General features: G+C 46.0%; 2 pseudogenes; one reads left to right on the forward strand and one right to left on the reverse strand.

Annotated features, from left to right (window-relative positions):
- Positions 1–1,120: 1,120 nt before the first annotated feature.
- Positions 1,121–1,446, reverse strand: LOC130884422 (60S ribosomal protein L37-like; annotated as a pseudogene).
- A 10,688-nt stretch (positions 1,447–12,134) lies between these two features.
- On the forward strand, positions 12,135–12,280 carry LOC130889714 (small nucleolar RNA SNORA70; annotated as a pseudogene).
- Positions 12,281–24,523: the final 12,243 nt, after the last annotated feature.

Below are 24,523 nucleotides of genomic sequence, written 5' to 3' on the forward strand. Positions count from 1 at the left end.
CTGTTGAAGCAGTAACAGCCTGGAGAGACGCGCCCAGGTTTCGTTCTTAACGCTGCTACAGTTGTTTAAAAAAAAAAAAAATCCCTGAAGGACCAGGACCCACCTACCTGTTCCAAACTCCTCACTTCCCAATCTGTCTGTAGGGTTCTTAGACCGCTTTTCATCTTCTTTATTCCAGTTCCTTCCCCCATCGCGGAACTGGCAAGCCAGGAAAAGATGCTACATGTGCTAGACAGGTGTCCTCCCCCTCCTTCTCCTTCTCCCTCCTGTTTTGTTTTGGTCTCATTCTGCAGCCCAGGCTATCCTAGAACTCCTTACAGAGCCCAGGCTGATCTCAGACTTGTAGGAATCTTCCCGTCTCTGCCGCCCCAGCGCCAGGATTACTGGAGGAAGATCTGATACTCATTCCTACCTTTGGCCCAGCACCATCTGCGCTGCCCAGCCTGAATACCACATACATAGCCTGAAACAATCGCTAGCAGACCTAGTAAACCCAGACTCATTGACCAAGGCGCAGATTGCTGTCACCACCTGCGGGACATCACCTTCAAATACAACAGCATGACGGCACACACTTGTGATCTCAGTATGGAAGATGAGAGAGGAGGATTGCCTTAAGTTTAAGGCCAGCCTGGGCTACATAGTAAGTTCAAGAACAACCTAACCTACATAGAGACCCTTGTGTGTTTGTCTGTTTGTTTGTTTTGGGGGTTTTGATGTTTCACTTTGTTTTGATTTTCTGCTAACCAACCTCTACTTTCTGAAGAGCTGTACTCGAACTGTTGTGGCTACTGCGTTCTGGCTATTTTTTCTCTACCTGTAGCATGATTAATAAAAACCCAGAGACAGATATTGGGGTTCAACTTGAGAACCAGAAAAACAAAGCAGCCAGTCACTGGCTCTTACCTCTACCTCAGTCCAAAATGGTGATCCTGCCTCCAGGAATCTCAGAATTAGATTGAGCCTGAAACCTGTCTCCTCCCATTTTATTATTCTTCTCTAGCGAGGGCTGGGACTAAAGGTGTGTGTCACCGCTGCCTGGTCTGTAAGGCTGACCAGTGCGGCTGTTTTACTCTCTGATCCCCAGGCAAGCTTTATTTTTTTTTTTAATTTTGGAAACCAGAACATTTATTTTATGACAGATTGAAATCCTCAAGATGAACTGGATGCTGCAACAGCTGCCCTCTTGGGTTTAGGGGTTGTCCCTTCACGGAATCCATGTCTGAATCTTCGGTAGACAATTTTTAGGTGCCTCATCCGCCCAGTCCCGGTAGTGTTTCATCTCTTAGCCTTGGCACTCCAGTTATACTTTCTCTTGCGCTTGGCCGGGTAGCCGCATTTGCCACAGGTAGACTTCTGAAGGTGGTAGGCCTTAGAGCCACAGCGGCGGCACAACGTGTGTGTCTTGTTGCGATGCTTTCCGAAGGTTGGCGTTCCTTTCGTCATCTTGCTTCTGCCACCAAGGCCAAAGAGCAAGCTTTATTTATTAAGATACAAATGAAATACCCCTACATCTACCTCACTCACAGCGGTCCTCCTCCTCCTCCTCCTCTTCTTTCTCCTCCTTCTTTAATTTCACATACCAAGCCCAGTTCCTTGCACACAGGAAGTACTGACTGACTGACTGCTGACTGACTGAAGGCAGTTTAGCTCTCTGGCCCTCGTGTTGCTTTCCTGAAAACAGAGGAGACAGAGTAAGGACTCCCAACTCTAACACTCTCTTTTCCAGCGTCTACTTGAAGAGTGCCTGACCAAAAGGAACCCCTTCAAAAGTGGGTTAAAGGGACCCAGACCAGCTGTGGTTTGCTTTCTTCTAGATGGACGTCAGCCTGGTGGTGAGAGCATCTTAGATGCTTTGCTTTGCCTCTAAACTGTCGCAGACATTTCAAGCCACCTGAGATCCATCCAAAATGGAGTTTAAGAGCCAAGGCCTCAGGAGATCCTTCTAGAATGTGGCCTGCCTTTCGTCTCAGTCAGAGTCCCCCAAACGCAGCAACATGGAGACAATCTCTAGCTTAGGATTACATAGCACCTGTCTTTGTTTTTCTCAGCATTTTCGTAAAAGAAACATCTCTTTCCCGATACCGGGTCCTCCTTACAGCCCTCTGGTTCACACCACTTATCTCACGAGACGAAATTCACCCAGGGCCTTCGTCCTCCTCTGGGAACCAGTGCTGAAACATGCCTTGTCCACCTCCTCAGAGGGCAGCAGATCTATCCGTGAGCATCACCCCCTGAGAGACTGACAGGGGCAGAGACCTAGAACGGGGAGATGTAAACCCCTATGGGTCCTGGTCCCCTGGAGACCACTAGCTCCCCCAAATCCTAGTTTCAGTATTCCAATTAAGTCATTTTTCAAACAAAAGCCCCAACACCTGTCTTAAGCTGCCAGAGGGATGCCTGATACCCACCTCTTCCCTACCACCCGGAGAAAACTACCCTAAGAACCTCCGGCCTAGAGTCTTGATGAGGAAAAAAAACGAGAAGATCAAATAAGGCCTTGGTGAGCTCTTCTGGGTGTATTACAGACAGCCACAGACATGTCTTTGAGACCAATCACTCTACACCAATGAGTGGCCTTCCCTACCTGTTGGGGATGTCCCCGTGTTGGGGATGTCCCTGTGTTGGGGATGTCCCTATAGCCCTCAGACTTTGATTAGTCTGTTCTGTAGACAAAGCTAAGCCCTGAGAGGACAGTGGGCTCCCAGCGTCTCTGCCAGTCTGATCTAGGGATAGAACCAGAGCAGCACACAGGCTAAACGCACTCTCTTCCCCGTTAATAGCAGTGACCTTGAAGGCAGAGGATTCGGGAGGGCACAGGACACAGTGAAAACCCCAAAACAATATTCCACCACCAGAGGGCACCCAAAGCCCAGACAATAGAGACATGGTCCCCCTGGCTTCCATTCAAATTATATGGAAGTGAAGCTTAGGGTAAACCAGGTCTCCTCAGAGAGCCAGGCAGAAGGTGAATATCCAAGTTATGAAACCGGCCCTCAAGGCCCCTGTGACCGTTCCTTTAGGGGCCTCACCTCATCTGCTCCTCTTGAACGGAATTTGCCACTACCACTGACCATCCTCCTTCCTGGAGGCATCTCCACCCCTAGTGTGGAAGCTCCGAATCCTGGGTGAATGCAGTTTACTTTGTCTTCATAGCCTAGAAAGTTCTGTCTAGGGGTCATTAGCATAATTCCAGTGTTGAGAGCCTCTTTCAGAGGTTTGCAGTTACCCAGGGGGGCATCACAGACCTGAGCTCATCGAGAGTGGGGACTTCAACAACATCAGTTGTCTGATGTTGAGATCAGTTTAAAGCTTTAAGGAACTCTAGTACTAAATTTACAAGACTCACTGTGTTGGTTGCTTTTTGCTAAAATGTCACAAGCCCAGGCATATATGGGAAGAGGGAATCTTACCTGAAAAATCAATCAATCAATCAATCTCCGTAAGATTGGTCTGTAGCCAAGTCTGTGGAGTATTGTCTTAATTAATGACTGATGTGGGAGGATCCAACCCCCTGGGAGCCATCCTAGACAGGGGCTGGAGAGATGGCTCAGAGGTTAAGAGCATTGCCTGTTCTTCCAAAGGTCCTGAGTTCAATTCCCAGCAACCACATGGTGGCTCATATCCATCTGTAATTGGGTCTGGTGCCCTCTTCTGGCCTGCAGGTATACACACAGACAGACTATTATACACATAATAAACAAATAAATATTTTAAAAAAGAAAAAAAAAAAGAAAACAGGATGAGGAAGCCATGGTCTCTGCTTCAGTTCCTGCCTCCAGGATCCTGCTTTGAGTGCCTGCCTTGACTTCCCTCAATGACAGATTCATAAGCTTTCCTCCACAAGCTGATTTTGGCTGTGGTGTTTGATCACAGCAACACAAACCCTAACTAAGTTGCTCACTTAGGTGCACAGAGCCCAAGTCTGGCATGGAGGCCTGGCGACTCTGCCAAGGAGAGCACTCAGGCTTCCTGAGGTGGTAACCGCAGATGCCCCAGTGAAAGGACATTAGGAAGATTTGAAGCACTCTCTCGTTAGCTTCATACCATCTTAGTGAAGATAAGACCACATTTCCTGGAAATTCCTCCTCTTACGGGTTATGGCTGGCCGCATGAGAAATGTGTAGAAGCCCTGAGAAGCAGATGCAGGACCAAATCGGTGGCCACAGGGCTCTGCCAGTCTGCGGGGCAGGCACGCCTGCGCTCACCTCGTCACTCACGACTGGCTGACCCTTGGCTGCAGAAACACAGCGGCTGCCAAACTTCTGTCCCTCCCGGACCCAGTCGGATCTCCTGCCCTCTCTAGCTCCTGGACGGAGCTCGGTTACCCAGGAACGAGGGCTGGGACCTGCTGTGGACAACTCCCCTTATCACAGTTGGAGGAGGTGCCGCGTGGGTCACAGCTGCTTCTTGATTGTCTCCACTTAACCCTCAGGGTTTCTACAGCTGTCTTCAGGCTCACCACGAGGCAGGCAGAGGTCCCAGCCTTCCTCTGCCCCTCTCAGGGTTATGTAAGATCTAAGCACTCAAATGAGCGTCAGAAGCGAAGCAAAGGAGACTCACGCTAGACAGCGATTCTTACTCACAAGAACGACCGAGATGTTTGCTAAAGTTTCTGCAAAGGTTTTACAAAGGATTTCACCTGGAGAGCTATAGATTTGCCTCATTGTGCTTTGAAAACGTGTAATTTAAAGATGTCATCATTTCAATATTAGTGATGGTGCTGTCTAGTTTTATGTCACCTTGACACAAACTAGAGTCAGCTGAAAGAAGAATCCTCAGTTGAGAAAATGCCTCCGTAAGATCCATCTGGAGGGTATTTTCTTAATTAGTAATTGATGTGGGAGGTGCCACCTGGTAGTCCTGGATTCTGTAAGAAAACAAGCTGAGTAAGTCATGGTAAGCAAGCCAGTAAGCAGCTCCCCTCCATGGCCCCTGCATCAGCTCCTGCCTCCTGGTTCCTGCCCTGTTTGAGTTTCCATCCTGACTTTCTTCAGTGATGGAGTACAGTTTGGAAGTGTAAGCCAAATAGACCCTTTCCTCCCCAGCTAGCTTTCCTTCATGGTGTTCATCACAGCAATAGAAATGCTGACTAGGAGGACTGTGATTCTAAGTTGGAAATGTTTACATGCTGACTGTAAACAATTATAATATTTCAAGGAATTATGATTGCTAAATGTAAACATGTTAGACTAACAAGAAGCATTTAAGTGGTTAGGGATTTTTTTTTTCTCATTGGAGTTGGTTGTTTGGACTAGTGGTAATATACACTTACAATCCCAGCACGGAGGAGGCTGAGACAGAAAGATCAAGAGTTCAGGATATCCTAGGCTACACAGTATTGAGGTTAACCTTGGCTATGTTGCAAGACTCTTTCTAAAAAGATATCTGCCCCGTCATGCATCTAAATGCTTAAAAAGAAAACCAAATATATTTGGTGTTAAATTTAGACAAGCACTTTAAAATATTTAAGAGGATTCAATGGGCTATATTTATAATGGAGTTTAGACTGTTCAAGTTGAGTTAATAAAATTTTAATTTTAAAAAGGATAAATGGGAGCTAAGCACAGTGGCAAGTTACGGGGCCCATCAGGACTACCTGGTGAGACCCTGCTTCTAAAAAGGAAAGAAAAAAAAGGATGATGGGTCTGGAGAGATGGCTCAGGGGGTAGAAGAGTTACTAAGCAACCTCAGTCCCCAGCACACACATGCGGAGAGCTTCATAATAGCAAGATGTATAATTTGAATGTAAAAGGCATAAGGAATACTAGACTTTTAAATGGATTAATAAGCTAATATTTGTTTACAATGTCAGTAATTATTCACAGACCATTTTTTCTGTAACCTCTAATACAAAAATACACAAACAGCTGGGCATATGAATCAGTGCTTGGGAGGTGGAGGCAGGAAGATAAAGAATGTGAGGCCAGTTGTGACTGTACAGTAAATCCTATGTCACTAGACTACACAGAGACCTTGTCTTAAAATAATGAGGAGCTGGAGAGATGCTGGCTCAGCATTTAAGAGCACTAACTGCTCTTCCAGAGGACCTGGGTTCAATTCCCAGCACCCACAATGCAGCTCACAGTTACAGGGGATCCAACACCCTTACACCAATGCACAAAGAATAAAATTAAATAAATTATTTTAAAAAATCAACACACTCACACCATCCTACCTCTTATTCTAGCCCCTTATCAGTCTATCACATTCTTTAGCATGGATATGTGCTTATGGCTTCTCAGTCTCCGATCTGCCTGCCGAGTCCAGGTCTCCTGGGGTAGCCACACTGCCAATCGATCCTGGGGTCTTCACACTGCCGACCCACACTACCGATCCTGACATTACCATTTTACTACTCCGAACTCTAAGAAAGGTGATATCGTCTCCTGTCTGCCTACTCTCTACCTTGTCCTTCTGGACTCTTGATTATTTCCCTTCCATTATGAGTCCTGCTCCGCCTCAGGCACCCCGAGTTCTCACATTGCTCTCAGGCCTGGCAGAGAAGCAGCTGGTGACTCACTGTTCCAGTGTGCATTTACCAGTACTAGCTCTGCCCTACGCTTGCTCACATTCTCCCTCTGAGGCAAGCATCAGCACCCATCTACCCATCCACTCATCCTCCTCACCTACACCCTCCCTGCTGCAGCAGAGACAGACTCATTCACAGACCCTGAACAGCAAGCCCACCACAAGGGATGGATTCAAGGGATGGTCTCAGGAAGGGCAAACAGACATTTACCTCAGAGGGTCCAGTACTCCTTCAGAGCTTTGCCATCTCACTGGTCCTTGGGTTTGCCCTAGGACTCCATCTTCAGCCTCCTCTGGCCTTCCCTTGCCCGTGCCTGTCATTCTCAACATCTCTGTAGGCCATATGTTTGTGGAAATGCCAATTCTGACCTAACTTTTACATAAAAGAGAAGAGTTAGGTGTGAGTGTTGACATGAGCAAAGTCCGTGACTAAACATACCTCCAGACAGTACATACAAAAGGCTGAGAAACACAAAACACAACAGTAGCGGGGTATGGCGGCCCGCACCTGTATGTCGGCTCTTGGGCCGTCCACAGCTCTACATACTGAGTTGGAGGTCAGTCTAGGCTCCATAAGGCCCTATCTCAGAAAGAAAATAATAGGAGAAAAGGAAAATCACCACAACCCTTGCCCCCTCTAGGAGGAGAGGCATCTAGAAGAAACAAGGATTCTCTAGACACAAGCTCATACTTCTGCTCACTTTTCCGGCCCAGGGAGCCACCCGACGTGACGGGAGCGTGGGAACAATTAGTCAGCTGCGTTCCCTTCATGTCACAGAATCTAACGCTCCATCTATGACTTCAGATAAGTTACACGCAGAACCCCAGCAACAGCACCCAGGCTGCCATAGCAACACACCTACAGCCCTCGCTAGCATCCTGCGCTATGGAGAAAACATTTGCCCTTCTTCCAAAGGCGCCATGCAGCCCAGCCCAGCAGCACTCACTGGGGCTAGCTGGAGCTCCAGGAGACCCTCTTAAATAAATAAATAAATAAATAAATAAATAAATAAATAAATAAATAAATAAGCAGTTTACACAATGGATAACTTGAATACAAAATTAGTTGAATGTAGTGTCACGTCTGTAGTCTTTTTCTTTTTTGAGTTTTTGTTTTGTTTTGTTTTGTTTTTGAGACAGGGTTTCTCTGTGTAGCTCTGGAGCCTGTCCTGGAACTCACTCTGTAGATCTGCCTGCCTCTGCTTCCCAAGTATGCCACCACCGCCCAGCCACATCTATATAGACAGAAGAATCAGGTGTTCAAGGTCGTTCTTAGCTACAAAATCAATCTGAGGCCATCCTGGACTACATGAGACACTTCCTTCTTTAAAATGAATGAATGAATGAATGAATGAATGAATGAATGAAATAAAACCAGGGAGCCAGGCATGGTGGTGCCACTTTAATCCTAGCACTCAGGAGGCAGAGACAGGGGATTTCTGTGAGTTTGAGGCCAGCCAGGTTTACAAAGGACAGCCAGGGCTCTGTTATACAGAGAAACTCTATCTCAAAAATTCCAGTTACGATAGCATTGGAAAGATTAAAGCCTTACTAAGAAATTTAGAAAATAAATTGTAAGACTTATACAATGAAAACCACAAAATCTTTAAAGGCACTAATAAGAACTAACTAGATCCGAAGACTTGGGAGTCCACGGAGTAAAGACCTGAAAGGGTTCAGACACCAAGACTGCCAAGTTCTACCTGTGGATCCAAAATGAAGCCTATGAAAATTCCAGTTTTCCCTTTATGCATAGGTTAAACTAATCCTAAAATTCATATGGCAATTCAAAAGGCACGGAATTATTTTGGAGAGGCCACAAGGGTAGCTCAGCAAATACAGACATGTGCCACCAGTCTGACAACCTGAGTGTGACCCCTGGGACCCACGATGGTGGAAGGAGAGCGTCAACTTCTCCAAGCTGTCCTCCGACCTGCACACGCGTGCCACGATACACTCACACCCACACCCAAAATGAATCAACAAATTAACGTAAAAAATATGATTTCAGAAAAGAACAAAGGCAGATGACTCAGACTTTCTAATTTCCATTTTCTTTTGAGAACAGTCTCACCATAGCCCAGGCAGAACTTTGGTTTACAGTAATCCTCCTGCCTCAGCCTCCTAATGGCTGGGATTATACAGGCATGCACTACCAACCCCAACTTCTATTAAACTACAGTACCCAAAACTTAGGACTGACATAAAGATGGACATAGATGAACAGAATAAAACTGAGAGCCCAGAAATCGAACCATACAACTGATTTCTATGAGGGTACCAAGACTATCCTGTGAGAAAATAATAGGTTTTTTTTTTTTCTGACTTGAGGTGCTGAGACAACTGCATATCCACCAGCAATGGAACGAATATTGACTTCTACCTGAGATTCTATTTTTAAAAACTTAAAAACTCCGCTTGCGGGTGTAACACGGAAGAGAGCACTTGCCTAGCATGTACGAAGCCACAGGTTCAACCCCAGCATTTAGGTAAAAAGAAAATTAACTCATATTGATCCAAGAACGAAATACAAGAATTAAAACTATAGAACCGTTAGAAGGAGGCAGGTGAAAACCTCTGTGGCCTCGGTTTAGGTGGCAGTTTCTAAGCGCATCATCAAAAGCGTAAGGAACAGAAGGAAAAAATAGAAATTCAAGACTGAAAGCGTTCACACATCAAAAGGTAACAAACAAAGAGGAAAGGAAGATGACAGAGAACTGAAAGGTAAGAAATACTATTTGGGGGTGTTTTTTTTTAAAATAAATTTGTTTTTATTTAATGTGTATTTGCATTTTTCCCTGCATGTATGTCTGTGTGAAGGTGTAGAATCCCTGGAACTGGAGTTAGAGACAGTTGTGAGCTGCCATGTGGGTGCTGGGAATTGGAACCCAGGTCCTCTGGAAGAGCAGCCAGTGCTCTTGACTGCTGAGCCATCTCTCTAGGCCTATGTTTTATTATTATTATTATCATTATTTTTAGTGTGCATTTGCATGTCAAAACATGCATGCGAAGGTCAGAGAACAACTTTTACACTTTTAATTTTTTTTTTTTTTTTTGTCCTCTGAGACAAGGTTTTTCTGTATATCCCTGACTATCCCAGAACTCACTCTGTAGACCAGGGTGTCCTCAAACTCAGGGAGATTCTCCTGTCTCTGCTTCTCAAGTGCTGGGATTACAGGCATGCGCCACCACCTCCTGGCTTTAAAATTTATTTATTTATTTATTTATTTTTTTTTTTTTTTTTTTTTTTTTTTTTTTTTGGTTTTTCGAGACAGGGTTTCTCTGTGGCTTTGGAGCCTGTCCTGGAACTAGCTCTGTAGACCAGGCTGGTCTCGAACTCACAGAGATCCGCCTGCCTCTGCCTCCCGAGTGCTGGGATTAAAGGCGTGCGCCACCATCGCCCGGCTAAAATTTATTTTTATTTGTGTGTATCAGTGTGAGTACCCATAGAGGCCGTAAGAGGGCATTGGATCCCCTAGCACTGGAGTCACAGGTGATTGTGAGCCACCTCTTGCAGGTGCTGAGAACTGAACCGAGGTCCTCTGCAAGAGCAGTCGGTGCTCTTGCTGCTGAGCCATCCAACCCTCCAGCCCCAGAGAACAACATTTGAGAGTTGGTTCCCTCTTTCCGCCTTGTCACAGTCGTATCTTTCGTTTCTGTTACTCTGTGTGCTCCTGGCAGCTGGCTGTGAGTCTCCAGGCAATTCTGTCTGTCCTGCCGTCTCACCCACAGGAGTGCTTGGGTTACAAATGTGCACATAAATCAGACATTTTCACATGGGCCAGTGAATGACATCTGCTTATTAGGTTTGTGCTGAGCCATCTCACCAGTCCAGAAGGCACTTCTAAGTTGAATACTCAATAAGGATTTAGTGCCTGGAATACATTAAGGAGAAAAAAAACTCCTTATTACTCAGTAATATAAAGGACAAATAACACCAGGCAGTGGTAGCGCATGCCTTTGATCCCAGCACTCAGGAAGCTGAAGCAGGTGGATCTCTGTGAGTTCGAGGCCAGCCTGGTCTACAGAGCTAGTTCCAAGACAGCTAGGGCTGTTGCACAGAGAAGCCCTGTCTCAGGGTGGGGCTGGGGGAGGTGGACCATCGCTGTGATAAACCCGACTGCCTGGCTCTTAGCCTTTGGAACAAATTTGCCAGAAGAACATGGAAGCATTTGAAGCTTCAAACTAGAAACCTCTAGAATATTGGAAACAAACTTTAATGTGCCATCCTGGTGGGTGTTTAGGAGACCAGAGTGCCAAAATCAATTCAGACAATGGAGGTCCCACGCACGAGCTTTCGGAGGGGGACAGGGACTTTGTCAGAAACTCAGATGAAGTCTGTTGATGTTGTATTGTGGCGAAGAATCCGTCTCTAATCTCCCTCTGACTTGGGAACGTGAGTGAAGCAGAATTCAAAAGAAATAGAAATTTCAAAACAGGATAACATTCAGACTGTGTCACGGTTACTGCTTACTGCCCTTACCCAGTAAGCGGCTGGGGGAGAGGGAGAGGGAAAGAGAGAGAACCCTTGTACTATGGAGCAGAGTAGAAAAGGTGCCAGCCATTGAAGTCTCCACCTTGTGAAAACACATCTGAGCAGTGAAAGCCTAACCTATGCAATGGAAGTTCCCTGTCCCAGAACGACCTCGTAGGGAACTGTCTCCCCGGGGCTACACAGAAGCCGGTGGACACAGTGGTCCAACCAGGCCGGGCTACACCTTGAGCTGGCAGCAGAACTTGGCACAGTACTGCCTGGCAGCCATGGCACCTGCCAGAAGAAAGGAATGGCAGAGGCTTGCACCAAGGCTCCAGAGAGCCACTAAGGACAGGTAATCTGTTTCAGAGTTAGAGTCCCAGCTAGCAGGCGCTGAGAGGACATCGGGTGAGATTGTAAAGGCAGAGCCTACGCTGCCTGAGACCACAGGATGTTGAGTGTGCCCACGCTAGAAGATACCTGCTGACGAGGGCTGTGACGTTACCAGAGTTTTGAGGGTCAGAGATCTGGATTGGCCGCCTGTTCACGGGACAATTAAACAGGTAAGTTGTATTAAAAAGCAGAATATCAGGTTTAGTCAAGGGGGACACTGGACGATCAAAGAGGTCCCGTGACTCCTCAAGTCCGTCTCCACAGTCCTGACAGGAGGTGTGGCTCGTTGCTTTTTAAATTGTATTTGTTTATTTCTCTCTCTCTCTCTCTCTCTCTCTCTCTCTCTCTCTCTCTCTCTCACACACACACACACACACACACACAGCATGCATGCAAGAATGCTGCAGAATGTATGTGGAGGTCAGACATCTTGCAGGAACTGGTTTTCTCCTTCTACCCCGTGGGTCCCCAGTATCCATCTCAAATTGTCAGCTTGGGAACAAGCACCTTTACCCACTGAGCAATCTTGCCAGCCCTGTTTTTAATTTTTTTTTTTTTTTTGAGGTTTAGGTTAAATGGAGAGCAGGAGCAGTAAGTACTCTGAACACTGAGCCATCTCCCCAGTCCTGAAGTGGCCGTTTAAAAACTTAAACACACAGAGATACATAAACAAACCCTGACCTCATTTTCCAAGTAGTCAAAATCTTGAAAAATACCAAGAAGCATAAGCAATTATCTTAGGAAAATACAGAAACTTGTATATACACTTTTCCCACGGGAGCCTGGTACTCAGTGGTTGCCAATAGCGACCTCCTTGGTGGTGTATTGGTATATGCAGCCTGTTGACTGTATGGGTTGCCCAAAGGGATCTTGGAGACAATTTTCTGGCAATTTTTCAAGTCTCTGATCTGAATGTTGTTCCCAGTCTAGGCTCCAGACAGGTATGCATGGGGCCTTTGGGAGGCCGCAGGGCACAGTGGCTATGGGTCACACTGGCCACGGTTCACACTGGCTGGGTCATCACATCCATCTACATCAGGGCGTAGAGTAAGGACGTGTGATTGAGGCTCTGCGTAAGCCAAGTTCCTGTTCCCTGGCTGCCAGATGATCCACATCTCAAAGAAGTGGGACTTCACTAGGCTTTACATGGGTGACTTTGGAGACATGGCCGCTGAGAAGCGGCTTATTCCTGATAGCTGTGGGGTCAAATAGATTCCCAATCGTGGTCTCCAGGACAAGCGGCAGGTCCCACGTTATGGGGCTTCCACAGTGCTCTCCTATCCCCTTTTCAGAAATAAATCTCACATGCAGTCTAAAAAATAAAATGTACAGACACAAAAAAATTGATGTTAAAATGCACAGTCTCATAACACTATTTCCCCCAAAAAAGCCAAAAATCATTTTTAATTATCCCAGTAGCAAAGTTAGTTCATTGAATGTTGACAAAACATATGGATATTCATATGGTCAAGGCCCAGAAATCATTCAAAAGCATCTGGACATACAGGTCAATTATCTTTTGAATGTTTATCTTAAGCTTACCTGGCAGGAAGTGTTTCAGAAGATCTCAGGACTCTTGGACAATACGGTCATCTCTGCGTCTGAACGACAGCGTTCCTCCAGCCGCACCAAGCACTGGCGGATCTGACTACCATTCTGCGGTGTTTCCTTTCTCCTGTCTCTTTCTTTAAGATGCTGCCAGAGCCTCTGTAGCTTTTTCTGGTACTTGGGCTCCTTACTCCTCCTCTTTAGTCCCCTCCCTGCCATGTGGTCATTTAGCCACTTGTCTGCCACGTGGCTGTCTGTCTGTCTGCCGTGCGGCCAACCTCCATGCCACTTACCTCAGACCACACGGTGTGTTCTTTGCTTTCTTATCTCCCTCCTCTAGACTCTGACAAAGACTTGCACTTCGCTTGCTCTGGAGTTTTTCCTTTTAAACTATTAATAAAATTCTCCTTGAGCTTCAGAAAAACATTTTTTAAGTAAGATGTTAGTTATACATCTTGAACATTCTGTAACGATTTTCTCAGCCTCAGTTTCCAGAACTAACATTTGAGGGTATCAGACTGTCACACCCTTCCCCACCAATGAAAGAGACATAGTTACCACCCGCTCTCACCCTGGTGTGCTTGCTTGCCTGGTTTGGGTTACTGCGCACCTTTTGCAAAACTAAGAAAACTGCCTTGCAGAGGGACTTTGGTTTGTTCATGTGCCGCTTACTCTTTCCCAACACGGACGGAGTCAGAGACTTCAGCTAACCAGGTTTGGGTTTTGGTTCTTTGCTCTTAGTCCCAAATATTACAGTTCACTATTAGATTTCTATATTTAATTATTATTATTATTTGCAAAGGAAGAGTGAAAGAAGAGACAGAAGCGCGATCCTTCTGTGTTAGCACTCAGAGCAGACACTCCTCAGGCCACGCCTGTTTACGGCTCCCACAGAGCTGACTCTCTGGCTGACAGACTCCTAGCTGTCGGCGGCTGCCGGTGACACCTGTGTGGTGGTCACACATTAACTAACCGGGCCTCCTCCTTCCTACTTTCTCCACACCTTCAAAGTCTTCCATTCTTTTCTCAAATGCAAACTCCCTCTCTACCCCCGGCTGTCCAGGAAGCAGAGACAGCCTGTTTGCAGGAACAGGCCATGGAGGACTCACCAACCACATGACATGGAGCCTCCTCCCTTCCTGAGAAAACTAAAAGAAGCCTCCATTCCTTCCACCTGGGCCTGAGTGCTCCTCAGAGTGCCCCACCTCACCCGCTCCATGCCATCTGTCTGGCACTGGGGCCTGAATTCTCCTCAGAACTCTTGCCCTGTTGTCTCCCTGTGGCAGTCACAGGTCTTCTCACAAACCTCTTACCCAGAAGACAGTCTCTCTCAGGGTCCTCTTGAGCCCCTGTCTCAGTGTCCCTTAGATCCCAAACCCAAGACTGTGGAATATTCCTCTACACTGTGTGAAAAGATGTCACTGTGACTGGTTTAATAAAGAAGCTGACAGGCCCACAGCTAGGCAGGATAAGGTTAGGCAGAGAACCAGGCCTAACGGCAGCCACAGCACAAAGACCTGAGCAGCCCCACCCAGTCAGCGAAGTGGCAGCCCCTGACCTTCCTTGACCTTAGCCCTCGCCACTGGAACCGTGAACTCCTCACCCACACAGGGAGGGGCCAATCAGAAATGGGTGACACCTTACCCTACCGAGAGAGACCAATCAGGGATCCTATGGATTCTGTCTCTTGGTGGTATTTTGAGGTTCCAGACTTTGAGCATAACAAGAGGATGCTGGGAAGAAGAGAGGAAAGAATTTCAGGGGTCACGTGGAGACATGGAGAGAAGGAAGATGACCATGCCATGCTGAAAGAAGGTGCCACCATATGGCAGAGGGCAGATAAGAAATATGTGTTAATTTAGGTTGTAAGAGCTAGTTAGTAATAAGGCTAGGCTAGCAGCCAAGAATTTATAATTAATAATAAGTCTCTGTGTGGTTATTTGGAGAGCAGCTGGCAAGACAGAAAAGTTCGTCTACACAAGATTTTTCACTGTATGTGTTAATAGAACCCTCAAATCATTCTTAAACTTTTGCATTCATGAACACACACGCATACATTTCAAATTAAGTATGCCAAAAATAGTATTTTAGTGTTCAATGAGTTTAAAAATATCCAAGAGGCTGGAGAGGTGGCTTATTGATTAACAGTACTTGCTGCTCTTTCAGAGGACCCACGTTCTATGCTCAGCATCCATGCAGGGCACCACAACACCTCTGTCTTCAGTTCCAGGGGATCCAATGCTGTCTTCTGAACTCCATGGGCACCTATACCCCCATCACACACACACACACACACACACACACACAAACAAAATTCTTTTTAAAAACTTAAAACTAAAGTGACCAGAGTTTTTCAGCTCAACTGTTTTCAGAAGTTTTAGGAGAAAATTAATTTTTGCTCCTGACAAATTAATTTAACTATTTTAAGTTTACAAAAAGTAAGTCAACTTGAATTCTCCTCCCTAGGGAGAATAAGGATGCTACAGATTCATTGTTTCCATAGCTACACAAATCACAATAGAGATGGCAACACCCTTATTCTATGTTTCAAATGGTTCAACAGACCTCCAAGGGCTCAACAGAGCAGAGCCCCAAAAGATCAACAGACTTCAACATTCCCTGTAACATGGTAAGTGCCCAGATAGTTGAAGAGGACCCCTAATTTGCTCAAAAGAGCTGTCAAAATAACAAGGACAGTCATACACAGAGCACAGTAGCCCAAATACCTCAGCAAAACCTCAGCAATAGAGAACTGCCGAAGGCAAAGCCAGTCACCAGAGCGTTGCTGAAATGGCACAAAACCAAAACAGCTCAAAGGAGACCCAAAACTACAATAAGACACTACCAGGGAGAGGCTCACCAAAGGTCAAAGTTACTCAAGAATCCCAAAGAAAATCCGAGCGCCTGTGTCTGCGCTTTACCAAATAGAGGGAAGAGAAACTGATAGTGAACGATGTGGGAAGGTACAGAAAATCCCTGAAATGTGATGGTTCCAGAAACTGTGTGGGACTACTTCATGTTTCTTCTCTGCCTGGGGTCAAGTGGCTGGTACCCTGTGGTATAATATCCCCCTGACCTGGCACCAGAGGGGTAGCAAGCAAAACCTCCAGTAGCCATGAAACCCCGCAGGGTTATACCTGGCCTGACTTGGAGTTTTCGCACAGCCCCTAAGCCTTCCTTTGTGTTACCAATACCCTTCACTGTCCTAAGTGAGTTTCCCAAGGATACAAAGCCTGCGCAAAACTCGTTAGAGGAAACCCAGAAAACCGTGGGACCTCACGAATCAGGTATTTGCACCTGGCGTTGCACTGTGGGAAGCTTCCATCAGTTTGTTTGGAGATATGGAAATCTACTAGCTCAAGTGTAAGTACAGGAAAACTAAAGATGCCTTGAGGCGAAGCGACAGCTCTTCAGTTCACCGAGACTGAGTCCCCTGCAGCCGCAGAGGTGAAGTTTATTGTCAGGTGTCTCCGAGTCTTCATTTCTCAGACCCACATGAACCCAGTGACGAGTTACAGGTAACAGTACCCAAAATGTCTTTTATCCTGCAGTGGCTAATGAAAGCCTGAGTCATAACTGCCCTAACAACCCAGGCTGGCCACTCATCCTCAGTGGGCAAAGTCGTAGTGAAATGCAGGAAACGGTGATTGATTCAGTGTGTGTAACTGGAGGTTTCTTTCCTGCCCGTCAGTTTCTGAATAACCACTCTGAGGCTTAATATTAATTACAAACTGTTTGGCCTGTTAGCTCAGGCTTATTATTAACTACCTCTTACATCTTGCTCGCTTCTCTGGCAGCAGCTGGCATCTCCCTGACTCCATCTTCCTTTTCCCTTTATCTTTCCTTGGATTTCCCACCTGGCTCTATTCTGCCTGGCCACCTGCCAAATAAGCTTCTTTATTAACCAATGATAATAAAAAATATATTCACAGCATACAGAGGGACATCCCAATCAGGTGTGGCCACATTCGGAAGAAGAACAAAGAGTTCCAGGTACAGTCAAGTCTATTTCTGTGGTCATGATGTGAGGTCCGGGTTGAAGTAGAGAAGCAAGGTCCTGCTCAAGATGTCCCATCTATCACTAACAAATCATGTCTCCAATCTCCCCTGCAAGGCCATCTAACAAGTTGTCAGAACTGTGTGAAATCTCTTACCCAGAAACACATTCTTCCTCTGGCTGGCACCAGTCTTCCTTCTCAGGCATGAGATTCATGGGAAATTCCAGTTTCTTGGGGAGCCATTATTTATAGTTCGATAGCCAAAGAGAGGGGAAAGTGTCAGTCTCTTTAGAATATCTTTGTTCATATCAGGAAGATTACACAGACATGATGAGGGGTTGGATCAAGAGGCAGTGAGTGCTACAAGCTATCTGGAGCCTCATGAAGCCTTGGTGTCTGCCACGCTGAGCTTCAGTCTTGCCTTGGTCTGATTATTCTCTACTATGTCCCCATTCCTCCTTTTGAAGTGGAATATTTGTTCTGTGCCATGTATACTGGAAGCTTGTAACCTTTTTATTACATAGGCACTCACAGTTCAGAGAACAGACTTTGGACTTTTGAAAAGTGTTGGGATTCTTACAGACTATGGGGACATTTATTGATTAATTGAATTTATCTTATAAAATGGCTTTGTGATTATGTGGATAAAGATGGAAAGTTCTGGCTTAAATGCGATGTTTTGGTGTCATTTTGTCAAGGGATGGACTTGTAATGGAACCTGATAAGATCTAGAATTCCCTTAAGAGAAAACTCTCTGAGCATGTTCTTGAGAGGGACTTTAGATCGGATTTACTGAGGTAGTGTGGTGGTTTAAATGAGAATGTCCCCCATAGGCTTAGGTGTTGGAATACCTGGTCTCCAGTAGGTGGTGCTATTTGAGGAGGACTAAAAGGTGTGGCCTTGCTAAAGGAAGTATGCCAGGGTTTGGGGGCAGGCTTTGAGGTTTAACCATTTCCAGTACTTCCTGATTGCAGTTCATGATGTGAGACCTTGGTTCTCAGCTTCTGCCTCTGGCTGCCATGTCTGCTGCCTGCTGCCATACTGTCTCTGCCCTTATGGACCCCAACCCTTTGGAACCATAAGCCCAATTTATCCTTCTGTCTGTAAGTTGCCTTGGCTATAGTATTTTATCACAGCAATAGAAAAGTAATTAATACAGGTAGGGAGACCTTCCCTAAATGTGGGTGGCACCACCCCATGGGCCTGAGTCCTGGACTTGATAAAAGGGCACAGAACCCACCTGCTTCTGCCTCCTGACAGCACAGAGTGACTGGCCACCTTCGTCCCTTAAGTTGCTTTTGATAAGTGTTTGATCTTGGCAATAGAAAAAGTGACTCATATACCTTATGAGTCAGTGATTCCGTTAGTGGGTATAGACTAACAAGAGAGTGAGAAACAAGCTCACACAAAAACCTGTGCATGAATGAATGTTCATAGCATCATGGTTTCCTTCTTTAAACGTTTCTGCTTGGCAGTACAGGGTTTGAACATGGGACCCCACGTACGCTAGCTGTCATGGTTTGTTTTTGTCAGCTTACACAAACCTGGATGTATGCAGGGAAAGGAATCTCAACTGAGAATTGCATCCATCCATTTGGCCTGTGGGCCTGCCTATGGGACATTTTCCTTTTTTCTTTCTTTTCTTCTTCCACTTATAATATTTTATTTTATTTCTAAAACAATCTTATTTTACATACCAATCCCAGTTCTCTCTCCCTCCTGTCCTCCCACTCCCCCCATCTTATCCCCACCCCATCCACTCCTCAGGGTGAGGTTTCCTATAGGGAGTCAACAAAATCTGTAAGATCACGTGAGGCAGGACCACGGCCCATCCCCCTGTATCTAGGCTGAGCAAGGCATCCCTCCAAAGGGAATGGGCTCCAAAGAATCAGCTCAGGCATTAGGGGTAAATACTGGTCCCCCTGCTAGTGGCCCCACAAACTGCCCAAGCCACACAACTGTCACCCTCATTCAGAGGGCCTAGTTCAGTCTTATGCGGGTTCCCCTGCTGTCAGTCTGGAGTTGGTGAGCTCGGGACATTTTCTTACCTGCTAACTGATGTGGAAGGGCCCAGCCCTCTGTAGGAGGTGGCAGGCCTGTGCAGGTGGGGCTGGGCGGGATTAGAAAGGTAGCTGAACTAGCCATGGGAAGCAAGCCAGTGAGCAGCCTTGTTCCAGGTCTTTGTTGCTGTTCCTGCCTGGCGTTCCTCCCTTGGCTCCCCATCCACCCCAAGTCGCTTTTGGTCATGGTGTTTATCCCAGCAACAGAAAGCAAACCAGGACATGAAGAAAGCGTTCTGCTGCTGGCCTATAGCCCCAGCCCTTTGATAGTATTATGGGTAAACAAAGTTAAATATCCACACAATGGAATAGTATCCATGCATAAAAAGGAATAACACTCTGAGACTGAACCCAGGGCCTAAAGCATGTAAGGTAAGTCTCTGCTTGTAAGCTGTATCCTCAGACCATTTGCCTAGCAAATGTAAGGCCCTAGGCTCCCTTCCTACACACATACACACACACATACACACCACACACACATATACACACACAAAAATATGCATACACATATACATACCATACACATACACCCACATACACACACATGTACACACATACATACCACATACATACACATACCATACACATACACCACACATACACACACAAACATATATACCACATGTATACATACACCATACACACATACATATACACCTCACACATACACACATACCACATACATAAACACGTGCACACCACACACACATATGCACTCTGCAATACATATATATACACTACACACACACACTCACACTCATTTAATCTCAATAAGAAAATCAGAATATACAAAAAAGCCCTTCCACCTGAACTGGAAGCTGGTACAGTCTTAAGGAAGGTATCAAGACTGAAGTACAAGTCTGGGACCATCCAAGTCCCAACTGTCACCTAACAAGTGAGGTAAGGAATGCACCCACCAGGCAGGGCTGAAGCCTCTTGTGCTTGCTATGAGAGAAAAAGGAAAAGTCCATTGCCCAGTAGAGGCTTGTTGCAGACTCAGGGCAGATGGCAGACACCAGAAGGCATCCATCCACATGACTGACAGGCCCTGCTCCCTGCATCAGGACAGGACTTTTGTGGAGGAAGACCCAGAGTGGTCCTCAGGATATTTAGGGTGACCAAAGGATAGAAAGATGCCAGTCACGACAAAGGAGCCACAAACAGCCTCCCCATCATAAGAATGGGCACCAAAACAAGACAGCATTTTCCTCCAATGAAGCTTCCAGAAACCATTTTTAGTATGAAAAGTTGGAGGACACTGAGTTCTGTCATTGTCCAGATGGTAGGAACGGGAACTGGTACAGCCACTTTGGGAGGCAACTTGCCAGTATCTGTCCAGAGAGATGCGCAGCCTATGATTCAGCAAGTCCTGTGCCTGGTTTTCATTGCAGACACGCCCCTGAGTGCACAGGGAACCAGTGTGTTTATGGAACACCGTGTGCAGTGGTGAAAGGTTGAGGAGCCTCAGTGTTCCCGAATATGCGAACACCTACAGAACCTCTACACAGGGTTGGTCGGTTGACACTCAACAGTAATCCAGCACTTGGGAAGTGAGGCGGAGGATTAGGAGTTCAAACTAGGTTCATAGCAGGTTTGAAGCCAATCAGGCTATGTAGGACCCTATCGAGAGAGAGAGAGAGAGAGAGAGAGAGAGAGAGAGAGAGAGAGAGAGAGAGAAGGGGGGAATGGGGGGGAGGAAGGAAGAAAGAGAGAGAGAGAGAGAGAGAGAGAGAGAGAGAGAGAGAGAGATTTCTACAGAAACCAGTCTCCTCTGACAAAATAGTATTTGTGGGTATAAAGTGAATTGAAGTGTCGGACATAGAATTGGATTTAAAAAGGAATCTAGAGGAGCATATACTGTGTATCATTCATGATAAAAAAAAAAAAAGAGCGCAAGTGTGCTGGTTCCTTGAACCCCACCTGGCAGAAACTCCGCCTGGCAGGCTGAGACACAAGACCAATAAAAGAGAAGACTTTTCTGTTATTGATTTTGCTTGTTTGTCTTGTTTTTGTTTGTTTGGTTGGTTTTGGTTCTTGGTTCTTGCTTTTTTAAGACAGGGATTCTCTTTGTAGCCCTGACTGTTATGGAACTCTCTCTATAGATCAGGCTGGCCTCAAACTCAGAGGTCCGCCTTCCTCTGCCTTCCCAATCCTGGGATTAAAGGTATGCACAGCCACTCCTGCCCGGCTGGTTCTCAGCATTTCTATGGCAGCTCGCAACCATCTATAACTCGGTTCCAGGGGAGAAACACTGTCTTCTGGATCCAAGCACTTCAGGCATTCATGTTGTACACAAACACAGATGCAGGCCAAACATTCGTACAAATAAAATAAATAACTCTTTGAATCTTTTAAAGGACGTCTTTTTTAATTCTTTGAAAGTTTAATAACATATACAACATATTTGATCATATCCACCCCAACTACATCTTTCTACTCCTATACTTTCTGAGACACACTCTTTCTTTTTTTTTTTTTTTTTTTTTTTTTTTTTTTTTTGGATTTTTGAGACAGGGTTTCTCTGTAGCTTTTTGGTTCCTGTCCTGGAACTAGCTCTTGTAGACCAGGCTGGCCTCAAACTCACAGAAATCCGCCTGCCTCTGCCTCCCGAGTGCTGGGATTAAAGGCGTGCGCCACCGCCACCCGGCTTGAGACACACACTTTCATGTCCTTTCTTTTCTCCCTTTTTTTAAAAAAACCCACTAAGTCCAGTTAGTACTGCCTACCGGAATGGTGACTAGGTTTATAAGTGTGACTTTATGCAGAGAGTATATGGGTGTAAAGACCATATGTGGTGGTTTGATTGAGAATGGCCCGATAGAGTGCTTAGTCACTAGGGAGTGGAACTGTTTGAGAAGGATTAGAAAGATTATGGCCTTGTTTGAGTAGTTGTGGCCTTGTTGAAGGAAGTGTGTCAGTAGAGGTGGGCTTTGGGGTTTCAAAAGCCCACACCAAGGCCAGGAAAAATATTTAATCAGAGTGACTTACATTTCAGAGGTTCAGTCCATTATCATCATGGTGCTACGTGGTGACGTGCAGACAGACATGGTGCTGGTGAAAGAGCCGGGAGTCCTACATCTTGATCCACAGACAACAGGAAGTGAACAATGTTTGAGCAAAGGAGACCTCAAAGCCCACCCCAACAGTGACACACTTCCTCCAACAAGACCACACCCTCTCCAGCAAAGCCACACCTCCTAATAGTGTCGCTCCTTGTGAGGTTATGGGAGCCAAGGACATTCAAACTCCCACTCCTGCCTTGGCCATGGTGTCTCTTCACAGCAGAGCAGTTACTAAGACACCTCATCACGTCCAGAGGACACTGTTTCATAGCCTCCACCCTATCCTCCAGCTCTTACGTTCTTCCGTCCTCCTCCGCAATGCTCCCTGAGCCTCTGGGGAGAGGCGATTTAACTGTCTAATGTAGGGCTGAACTCTACACGCTCACTCATTCTCTACACTCTGACCACTCCCAAATTTCTGCATTAACTGCTGCCCACTGCCAAAAGAAGCTTCTAGGGTCAAGGTTGAGAGCAGTGGCAACCCATTCCATGGGTATAATCACAGTTTATATTACAGTTTTATTATTTAGTGTGTGTGTGTGTGTGTGTGTGTGTGATGTGTATGTATGAGCACAGTCATACAAGAGCACGATGTTTGGAAGTGGACTCTCGTCTTCTGCCGTGGATCCTGGGGCTCAAACTCAGGTCGTCATGAGTGTTCTACAAGTGCCCTTACCAGCGAAGCCATCTCACTGGTCCCGGCATGTTCTTTCCCTTGATGTCTCTAAGCTTTCTGCTTTTCTTACATGTCTACTTACTGATCTGCGGTTTTCTTAGGGCTTGTGGGGACCCGAGTACAGAGCTTCCTGACATCCCAGGAAGCTCACAGCTAGTAACCCGTAGCACAGGAGGAACCTGATGGAGGTGGGTCTTGTATTTATCTGTTGCTTTCATTGGTTAATTAATAAAGAAAACTGCTTGGCCCTGATAGGACAGAAAATTAGATAGGCGGAGTAAACAGAACAGAATGCTGGGAGAAAGAAGCCGAGTCAGTGAGTCGCCATGATTCTCCCACTCCAGACAGACGCAGGTTAAGATCTTTCCTGGTAAGCCAGCTCGTGATACTACACAGAATATTAGAAAATGGGTTAAATCAATATGTAAAAGCTAGCCAATAAGAGGCCGAAACTAATGGGCCAGGCAGTGATTAAAAGAATACAGTTTCTGTGTAATTATTTTGGGGCATAAGCCATGCGGGCGGCCAGGTGCCGGGGACGCAGCCCCGCCGCAGATATTACAACAGGAACCACAAAGCACACCCTGCTAAAGAAAGCAAGCAAAAGGTAGCAGTTCCGCGGGGACCACCAGAACTGATGGGGACAATGACAGCAGAGACAGACTCTCACGCCTAATCGTGAACTGTTAGCAACTTTTGGGGAGCTCAGATTCTCCCTCCTTTATCAGATTTGACCATGTCTTCCATGATTGGTTCTATTTTTCACCCTATTTTCATGCCCACATTCAGCCTATCGGGGTCCTCTATAAATCTGAGCTTCAGGACACAGAATGAGTCAGAGTTCAGAGGAGAAAGCACTTATCTTGAGAAAGTCAGCCTCCGGACCTCATTCCTGCTCTGCCTCCTAGACTCCAGGCTTTGGCAGATGATAGGAATTCCTGCAGCAGTTTCCAAACCACGGACATCAGACCACAAACTCCTCAGAACTACAGACTTACTCCATGAAGGTGGCTCTTGATGGGCACCTGGCACCTTCAAAACCTTTGTATGTAATACTTCCAGGGTGCTAGCCTGGGACCTAGCATCACTAAAGTAGCCCATGTTGGAATCTGCTTTAACTTGTTTTACCCCATTTAAAGTTGTCCACCCTGAACTGTCTATAGGGACGGACAATACGGTAACTCTTATTGCTGTATGCCCACTCCATTCTTGGAGGAGGATTGGACAAGAACCCAGTCTCCACACACTGTCTCAATTGAAATACACAATATGCTGTCTGGAGTGGCAACCTGTACCTTTAGTCCCAGCACTTGGCATGCAGAAGCAAGCAGATCTCTGTTAGTTCAAGGCCAGCCCTGGTCTACATGGTGAGTTCCAAGCCATCCAGGGCTACATAGTGAGACCCTATCTAAATAAAAATAAATAAATAAGCAAGTAAGTGACTATAGTAAATATACATTTAGAAATAGTTAAAATGATGATCATTGTGCATATTTTAAACATAACCTGTGGTTCAGATACTGCAAAGAAGAGGGTGAACCACCTTTTGGGCTACCAACCAGCTCCCAAATCATGACACAGAGATTTCTTATTAGTTATGAATGTTTGGCCTTATCTTGTCCAGTTCTGCCAATTGAGGATCCTTGGGTGGCCAGCCCAGGAAGATGGGAGTTTCACATGGGCATATCATCCAGGGGAGGCCTGCTGTTCAGACAGGAAGGAATACTGTCTCTCTAGGATCCAAACATTGAAGAGGAGCAGCCATCAGTTCTCATCCATGC

The sequence above is a fragment of the Chionomys nivalis genome, chromosome 1 (genome assembly GCF_950005125.1).
Source record: "Chionomys nivalis chromosome 1, mChiNiv1.1, whole genome shotgun sequence".
Lineage (NCBI taxonomy): Eukaryota > Metazoa > Chordata > Mammalia > Rodentia > Cricetidae > Chionomys > Chionomys nivalis.